General features: G+C 43.1%; 1 long non-coding RNA gene across 1 annotated transcript in view; it reads left to right on the top strand.

Annotated features, from left to right (window-relative positions):
* The first annotated feature begins 1,766 nt into the window (after positions 1-1,766).
* Positions 1,767-9,888, top strand: part of LOC119467120 — a 9,393-nt gene continuing 1,271 nt past the window's right edge. The window contains exons 1-2 of the long non-coding RNA XR_005195647.1: positions 1,767-1,891; positions 2,323-2,412. This is a non-coding gene — a long non-coding RNA (uncharacterized LOC119467120). The remainder of the gene's footprint in view (positions 1,892-2,322; positions 2,413-9,888) is intronic.

Here is a 9,888-nt window from a genome sequence, read left to right as displayed (position 1 = left end):
TTCCGGGTTACTTGAAACTTTTGTTTGTGTGTCTCTCTCTAGAGCTGTGCTTTAGCTAATTTCTATTAAATCGTTATGGAGTCTTTTTTCTTTTTGCTACGAGCCTTGGTAAATATGAGACAAATCATACAGGTTTAGAATCACAGAAGGTTAGGGCTGGAGAGGACCTGGGAAAGGAGCGAGCCGCGTGCCCAGGGTTTACAGTTAAGACTTTAAGGCCCCCAGAACTGCCGAGACTTGCCCCGCGTCACCCAGCCGCTGAGGCCCAAGGACCTCCGAGTCGCATCCGACCTGGGGCGTGCGCAGCTTCCATTCTCGGCTCTGAACGCCGGCCCTGGAGTTGTCCCTGCTCTTTTGCAGCTCAACACATGGGGATCAAACTCTCTCTGCTCCCCTCACCCCCACCAAGCGCTGCACCCACCTCCCCCCACCAAACAAAAGGTCCAGGCACCGGAAAAGTTCACCGCCGGGGGCAGTTCGGGTCCTGCCGCGCTGCGGCGTAGGGTCTGCGCGGGGCGGGACGGTGGGCGCGTCTGGTCGCCCGGGTCTGCAGGCGCGCGGCGACGCCGGCCCGGGACGCCGGTCTCAGCGCCCGGCTCCGGCGGGGCGGCCCCGGCCGCGCGGAGCCAGGCTCGCGGGGGTCAAGTCCAGGTTGCGGCGCAGGAAGGCGGCGGGGGAGGGGCCGGCCGCGCCCTCACCCCCTCTTCTCTGCGCCCTGCGCGGAATGTTGGGCCGGCTCCCTCGGTGTGGTATGTCTATATAAACAGCGGTAGGCCCCGGGCCGACGCGTGGTGCATTTTTAATTTCGCCTTACAAATTGCGGCCTCCTGGCGTTGGAGAAGCGGTGGGGGACCTGGACTCCCCGCCTTTCGGGTGCATTCCTGGGCTCCCGCCTGCCCAGACGCGAAGGGGTGCTGTGCTTCCTGGCTTCGCAACGCACCTCATTTGTAACATTATCTGTGCTCGGGAGTCAGTCTTTCCTACTTACCTGGAACGGGCAAAACGTGGCTGCTTAGTAGGGTTGGCTCTTAGTCTCCCGGGGCGGGAGCAGAGCGTAGAATCCTTTTTCCACTCGGTGTCCGCAACCACCAGCCCAGACCACCGGCCCTGGCGGCTCCGTCCCGTCTGCGGGCCCCAGGACCGTGCGCTTCCCCGTGTCGCCCTCACCTGCGTCCCCGCCACCTTTCCACAGCACTCAGTCCTCTCCCACCTCCCCGCCTCACTCACTCAGAGCACGGAGCCTCATCCAGAACCGCCCCAAACCCAAACCCTTTAAACATTGATTTCGGCATCCCTCAATTCTCTGCTTTCTTCTTCCTGGCAGAAGGGGAATCATTCTCCTTACTTGGGAGTTTGTATTTTGAGGCAGATAATACAAATGACAAAGATAGAAATCCCTCAGAGCCTATAGCAGTTTTGACTTTAAACATGAGGCGAGTTAACAAGGAAAGCAGCGATAAATTCAGCCCAGGGCACGACCCAGCACTAAATCCTCCCTTACAGGGTCCAGATTTCTGGCCAACTTGTCAATTTGATGCCCCCTTTCTCCACTGGCCTCTCAATTCCCTTTTAGGTTGTGTTGTTTTTGTTGGTTCACTTTTGTTTTACCGCCAAGTTATCTCTGCCACCACTCCCCACCGCCCCCATTTTCTGACTCTGTTTTCCAAGCTTCTTACACATGTCCAGAATAACACACCCCTCGCTTCTCCTGCTGAATCCCTCAAATTGCTGCCCTAGTAGAAATTTTGAAACAAGTTCGTGGCAGAACATTTTGTTCATTCCCCTACATGAGCTGGTGAAAGATGGAAGGACATGGTATTTGCTGGAAATGAAAACATGGGGAAAGCTGTTGGAACCGACACCACTGTGTTCTTTTTGTCCCTTGCACAAGGTAATCGTGTATCCTTCACATTCTATATGAAAACAACCTACAAAAAAACACGTAGCCCCCACTGGAGCTGATGAGTACTGGGCAGGGTTAAGCAAGAAGCACTTAGTGTGCCTGAGTAAATAGTGCGGGAAGGATGACAGCATGTTACACTAATAGGCTGATCATAGCGATAAACTTGTCCCAAAGATTCTTTCCGCTTTACGTTGAGCAGTTACTTTGCTTCAAAGGAAGTGGGTAAATGGTGTTGGTTTTATGGCCTGGAATCTTCTACTCAGACAGCTCCACAACAAGCCTGCGTTAAACGTTGTGTTATCTTCCTGCTCCGTCAGATTTAGAAAGAAATAATATTATTATATACACCATACATTATTTTCCTCTTGATGTTCTACAAAAGGAAGGAGATCAAGTTACTCACTTTGTTCAACACACAGAATAAATGCTTCATGGAATAAATGGTCCACAAGGTAGAAGTAAGTAGATGATTCTGACTGCCTACCTGACAATGGTGGGGTTTATACAAGGTAAGAAATTTAAGAAAAAAATGAAGAGTTCCCAAACACTTGAAGGTTCTTTAAGTCTCACTCTGTTTAGTCCTTTCGCTTTTGTTGATTATAATGGTAACTGCTAACATTTGCCAAATATTTATGATGTGCTGAGCCCTGTGCTAAGCCCCTGCATACATGATCTTATTTAATTCTTACAGAACTTCAGTGAGGTGAGTCCCTATTATCCCAATTTTATAGGTAAGGAAATGAGGTCAGAAAGAGCATATGTAACTTGCCCAAGGTCACACAGCAAAGAAACCGAAGTGAATTTAAAGTATCACTTTTAGCCCCTATTCTCTTCAGCCTCCCACGTGATTTCATGTTGAAAAGCTGTTGGCAATATCAATCAAGGAATGAAATGAAATAAGCTCTGTTAGATGTTGGATTCTGAGAAGAGTTACCATTAACCATTAATGGGGCACTTAGTATCATCTGCTCCTCAAGTAGGTTTGCAGTGTCATCCCCAGTTGGAGGAGTGCACACCAAAGGCTCAGACCAGCTGAATGACTTTCTGAAGGTCATGTGGTGGCAGAGCTGGTGTTTGAACCCAGATCTATTTACTCCTGAGCCTGGGCATTTCACCTTGCTGCCGTATGTGGTATCCTCTGCTCCCTGGCTCATGTCTCTCTCTCTCTCTCTCTCTCTCTCTCTCTCTCTCTCTCTGTGTGTGTGTGTGTGTGTGTGTGTGTGTTGGGGGAAGTGAGACAGAGAAGTCCACTTAGACTGAGCAGCAAGAAATAAGCCTTTTTCTCCNTGTGTGTGTGTGTGTGTGTGTGTGTGTGTGTGTTGGGGGAAGTGAGACAGAGAAGTCCACTTAGACTGAGCAGCAAGAAATAAGCCTTTTTCTCCAATAATCTATAGCCCTCCTTCACATCCTGTCAAGTGACTATGATTGCTCTGGTGTCCCTGACAATGGAGAGATGAGGGATGGCACAACTGACTGTAATACAGGACTTGGCACATCGTAAATATTTGGCAAATGTTAAGAGTTACTATCATAATCACTATCATTATTATTATGATTGAGCAGAAGCAAAAGCACTAAACAGAGTGAGGCTTCAAGAACCTTCATGTGTTTGGGAAAAGTTTCAGGAGGCAGGAGCTCTGGGGATTGCCCTTAAAGGGCAAGTCAGGTTTGGGTGGTGGGAGATGAAGGGGCACCAGCTTTGCAAAGAGCTGGAGGTAGAAACAGGCAGGACAGTGACAGAAGAGTCTGGCTGACCTGGGATTTGGTTCAAGGGTTGTAGCTGAGCCTGGCATCACATCCTCTTCATCTTAGACTCCCAACTTGTGTCTAGCACAGTATGTGGGAAGTAAATGCTGAGTAAATGTCAAGGTGAAGCGAATTGAGATAAATCTGCTGAACCTCTGCACACAGCCTGCGACAGCCCCCACTGCCTCCCTCGCTCCTCTCCCATCACTGCTGTAGGGCTGGCCTCCTTCCCTCTTCTCTGCCTGCTTGTTTTGGATTCATCTGTTCCTTGCCACAAACAATACTTTTTTTTTTTCAAGGCTTTATTTTATTTTTACGTGGCACATAATAATTGTATATATTTCTAGGGTACGATGTGATGTTTCAATAGACCTTTACATTATGTAATGATCAAATCAGGGTAATTAGCAAATCCATTATCTTCAACATTTATCATTTCTTTGTGATAAGAGCATTCAGAATCCCCTTTTCTAGCTGTTTTGAAAAGTACAGTACATTTTTGTCAACTGTAGTCACCCTACTGTGCAATACGATACTGGAACTTACTTCTCTTATCTAGCTATAACTTTGTACTAGCCTGTCTCCATCGCCCACTCCCCCCTCCTTCCCCAGCCTCTGGTAACCACTTTTCTGTTCACTTCTATGAGACCAACGTTTTAGATTCCACAGCTGAGTGAGATCATGCAGCATTGGTCGTTCTGTGTCTGGCTTATTTCACTGAACATAATATCTTCAGGCTCATCCGTGTTGTCTCCAATGACAGGATTTTATTCTTTCTTACGGCTAAATAGTATTCCATGTGTTTATATACCACATTTTCTTTATTCTTTCATCCATCCAGTAATGAATACTTGGGTTGATTACATATCTCTGCTATTGTGAATAGTGCCACAGTAAATATGGGAGTGTAGACATCTCTTCCACATACTAATTAAATTTCCTTTGGATGTGTATCCAGTAATGGGATTGCTGAATCATATGATAGTTCTATTGTTAATTTTTTGAGGAACCTCCATACAGTTTTCCATAATGGCTGTACTAATTTGCATTCCCACCAACAGTGTGCAGGGGTTCCCTTTTCTTCATATCCTTGCCAGCACTTGCTATTTTTTGTCTTTTTGATAATAGTCATTCTAACTGGGATGAGATAGTATTTTATTGAGGTCTCTGTTTGCATTTCTCTGGTGATCAATGGTGAACATTTTTTCATATACCTCCTTGCCATTTGTATGCTTCTTTTGAAAAATGTCTCTGCAGATCTTTTCCCTGTTTTTAAAATGGATTATTTATTTTTTTGCTTTTGAGTTGTTTTTGTTCCTTGTATATTTTGGTTATTGACTCCTTGTCAGATGTCTGGTTTGCAGATATTTTCTCTCATTCTGTAGGTTTCTGTTCACTCTGTTGATTGTTTTCTTTGCTGTCAGGAGGCCTCTTATTTTGATATAATCCCATCTGTCTAATTTTGCTTTTGTTGCCTGTGCTTTTGAGGTCTTATCCAAAAAAATCCTTGCCTAGACCAATGTCATGTAGTGATTCCCCTATGTTTTCTTCTAGTAGTTTTACAGTTTTGGGTCTCACATTTAAGTTTTTAATACATTTTAAGGTTTTTTTTTTTTGTATGGCGGGAGATAAGGTTCTAGTTTAATTCTTCTGCATGTGGATTTTCATTTTCCCCATCACCATTGATTGAAGAGGTTGTCCTTTCTCCAATGTGTGTTCTTGGCCCCTTTGTCAAAAATCAGTTGTCTGTAGATGTGTGGATTTATTTTGAGGCCCTCTATTCTTTTCCAGTGGTCTATGTGTCTGTTTGTATGCCAGGACCATGTTGTTTTGGTTATTATAGCTTTGTAGCATATTTTGAAGTCAGATAGTGTGATGCCTTCAGCTTTGTTCTTTTTTGCTCAAAATTGCTCAGTATATTCAGTGTCTTTAGTGGTTCTATACAAATTTTAGAATTGTTTTTTCTATTTCTGTGAAGAATGTCATTGGTATTTTGACAGGGATTTCATTGAATCTATTAATTGCTTTGTGTAGCAGACATTTTATTTTACTTTTGTTTTTATAGATTTAAAACAAGTGCAGTTTTGTTACGTGAATATATTGCATAATAGTGAAGTCTGGCTTTTAGCGTAATCATCACCTGAACATTGTACATTGTGTCAATTAGGTCATGTCTCATACCTAACCCCCTCCCACCTTTCTGAGTCTCCAGTGTTCATTGTTTTCTCATTCTATGTCTATGTGTAGCCATTTTTTAGTTCCTACTTATAAGTGAGAAGATGTAGTTTTTGACCTTCTGTTTCTGAGTCATTTCACTTAAGATAATGGCCTCAGCTCTATCTATGTTGCTGCAAAAGTTGTGATTTCATTCTTTTTTACAGCTGAGTAGTATTCCATGGTATATATATGACATTTTATTTAATCATCTGTTGTTCCGTACTTAGGTTGATTCTATATCTTTACTATCACAAATAATCATATGGGTGCAGGTGCCTTTTTCATTTAATGATTTCTGTTCCTTTGGGTAGATACTTAGTAGAGGGACTGCTGGATTGAGTGGTGGTTCTATTTTTTTTTCTTTGAGAAATCTCCATACTATTTTCCCTAGAGGTTTACTAATTTACATTTACACCAACAGTGTGTAAGCATTCCCTTTTCACAGCATTCTCACCAACACCTGTTATTTTTCAACTCTTTAACAAGAGCCATTCTGACTGGCATAAGATGGTATGTCCTGTGGTTTTAAAGTGATTGTGGTAAGAGGTATAAACATGCACATAGCTCTCTCTGTGTGTGACGGCCAGTGTTCTAAGCATTTTATATGCATTAATTAGTTTAATCTTCTAGGAAATAAGCATGCTGATTATCCTCATCTTAAAGAGAAGGAAACTGAGGCACAGAGCTTAAGTAATCTGCTTAAGGTCACCATGTGAATTAGGGACTGAGTTTGACTAAAACTCAGGCAGCCTGGCTTCAGTGCCTGTGCTCTTAACCATTTACTTACTGCTTTTAAAAAGTAACTGAACATTGCTCCAATTGCATCCGAGCCTCACACACCACCTCTTTGATGTGTGTAATTCTGACCTTCAGATCAAACAAGTAAACATCAAAATTTCTAGCCTCAAGGAGTTCTAAGATGTGCTGACTCTCCCTCCTGCCCTTTTTCTTTCTCTTTCCTCCTCCCTCTGTCATCTTTCAGCTTTCTTAGAATTTTCAATTCTTCTTACTCTTAATCATCATGGAATAGCACCAAGTTCAGGCATCCAACTATGCCCTTTTGAAATTCCCATAGAGAGCATCAAGCAGCTCCAGGCCTGACCATTATGAAGCTATTTTTACTGACAAAGGCTCTGTGAGAATCAGCCCCACATTCAGTGTTCTAATCATCCTATCCAGGACATAAAACCCTAAGGGGAGCTTTGCCACACTCAGAACTCATCTGCTTTCCTGTCCATCGGTCAGAATCTTGCAGGTACTTAAGGTGAATAAGTACCGTCTTCCAATCTTCACAAAATGGAGAGACTTACTGGCCAGCTTTATCCAGTTCAAGCCGATCACGCAGTTGTGGAGAGATCTGAGTGGTTCCTTGAAAAATGGAAACAGGAAGCAGCTACAGATGAAATTTTGGACTCCCAAATGCAAGTTAATATATCAAGCAGATGTACGGAATGTGACCATGAACCGGTGTTCCTCTAAATACACTTAATAGCAGGCCAAATTTGAACTTCCTGCATTCCCTTGTAAGCATCCTTCCAAATCTGGCCTCTCGGTGACGTTTTTAGGATTTGGGGACATTGTGTTAGAGTAGAGGCCAAAAAAACACGATAGAGAAAAATGACATTAAGCAGCTACAAGATGGTCCAGGGAAAGGGATGTGTCATTCCAGTGTTGAAACATCCTCTGATAAGTGCATGAAGCTTACTGGACAGTCAATAAGAATAGGAAATGGTTTGCAGAAGACTCATTCATGTGATAACTATTGAATATTCTGATCCAGTGTCTTGGTGGATCTGTAGTAAAGATGAGAATAGGAATTTATAACAGCTTGAAGTTGTGGCCCTAGATTTATGTCAATGCCTCATTAGCTGAAGAGATGGACCATCGGCAGGCTCATTCAGGCTAAGCAAGAAACAGTTTGAGGGATCTTCTAAATCCTTGGGATAAAAGTTCTATGAAACAGTATTCAGGCAACTTCCTCAATTCTGGGAAGTCAGTAAGTTTTGTATTTCTGCCAGTTCTAGAAATAAATACAATACCTTGCATCTCACTTTAAGACTGTGATCTCACTTTGCCCTTCACAACAACCCTGTGAGGTAGGTAGCCCATAATATCCTTAATGTTTATTTTAGAGATGAGAGTTAGCCATGGGGAGTTTGAGGAGCTCTGTTCAGGCTTCAGAGTTGTTTATTTAGAGAGCTGGGCCTGGAACCCAGGCCTTCCCGCCGCCTGGTTCACGCATCTCCAACATGCACAACATTCGCCAACACGCACGCACGTTCTGTTCAAGTTTATCAGGACAGGTCATGTGAAATGTGTCTGATAATGATGGGGATCTTGGTAATATCTGAATATTGGGGGTAAGCAAAGATAGTGAGTAGCGCCCTCACACCTGGAAATGATATTCTGCTGGCTCCCAGAAGCTCTCATGGCGAGGATAAAGGTTGAACTGTGAGCACTTGGCCCGTGGGAGTCCTTGAACAAGTCAGGAGGGGAGTTCAGGTCCGTTCACTCCCGTGGCATGTTCATTTCATTTGTCCCCATAGCTGTCTCTAAGTGAGGATAAGGTCGGTGATTCATGAGTTGCTAAAGACTGTGGAGGAAACTACTCTTATGTAAACACCACTGATGTTGAATAGCTGTAGAAAACCAATTATTCAAAGTTGACTTTTATTGTACTTTGAAACCAAATTTGCTGTCATTCGCACATCTCTATTCTTTCCCTTTCTTTGAGTTCCTTCCTTCCTTCCTTCTTTCCTTCCTTCCTTCCCCCCTTCCCTCCTTTCCTTTTTGCAAATACCTAAGTATCAGTAGCGTCTGAGGTAATGTCTTGCTCGCATCAGATCAAAAATGAATATTTCTGATCAGCAGGTATCTCTCCTCCAAGCAGCAACAGGGCACAGGCTTTCCATGCTTGGGCTGTGTAGCATCCGGACTCCCCATCAATGTGAGGGAGGCCTCCTGGGCCACGGTGCTCACCTCCACCAAGCCAGCAGAAGTGCAAGAGCCCGCAGCATTGCACATGGGGAAGCTACTGTTGCCTTCTCTGGGAACGGCATGTATTTGTGCAGTCTTCATATTTACAACCTTTAGTATAATTTGTATTTTGTTAGTTGAATAGCTGTAACAGGCTTAACTATTCTTTTTTTAAATTTTAATTTTCTCCCCTCCCACCCCCTATCCCCATGACAGTGGTCAAGTTTGGTGCTCCTTCTAGAGCCTTTCCAATTATTTTCAGCATTTTTTGTTGATAGAAATGTGTATAATTTTAAATTATTTTGGAAGACTAGCTGGCAGCCTTTATTAAAATTTAACATTTATATGCTCTTTGACCAAGAAGTCTCCTTTTTAAATTTTTTTGTTTCCAGAGATCGGATAGTTGGAAAACACATTGAGAAATTGTTCATAGTAGCAAACAGAAAAACAAAATCCCAGAGCAAAATAATAAAAGCCTGGTGACAAAGTGGTTGTCCAGTAATAGAATATTATGTATCCATTAATGAGAATGAAATGAGGTTATACCAGTTGCATTGAAGGGATTTCCATAAAGTATTGGTGAGACAAAATGTAAGCAATTGTGCAGAATGGATAGTTTTTAAAATTCCATTTCTGTAAAATAGAAAAGACAAAAATGAACAAAACCAAAAGTATAAAATATAGATGGCCCAAATGAAAGCACAGATATATTCACATTCTAGTCACAAATTTTATTTTTTTCAAGTAACTGGAATAGTGATATTCGAATGACACTTATCTGTTTCTTTGGAGCAGAAATTATTACCCACCTCCAATACCTCATGATAACAAGCATTTTAAATATGTGGTCCAAAGACATTCCTTTAGAATACAAAGGTTAGGCCAGACATGGTGGTTCTTGCCTGTAATCCCAGCACTTTGGAGGTCAAGGTGGTTGGATCCCTTGAGCCCAGAAGTTCAAGACCTGTCTGGACAACATGGCAATACATACATTTTCTTTCTTTCTCTCTTTCTCTCTTTCTCTCTTTCTCTCTTTCTCTCTTTCT

The sequence above is a fragment of the Cebus imitator genome, unplaced genomic scaffold, assembly GCF_001604975.1.
Source record: "Cebus imitator isolate Cc_AM_T3 unplaced genomic scaffold, Cebus_imitator-1.0 Scaffold12, whole genome shotgun sequence".
Classification (NCBI taxonomy): domain Eukaryota; kingdom Metazoa; phylum Chordata; class Mammalia; order Primates; family Cebidae; genus Cebus; species Cebus imitator.
This window is presented reverse-complemented; position numbering and strand designations above follow the sequence as displayed.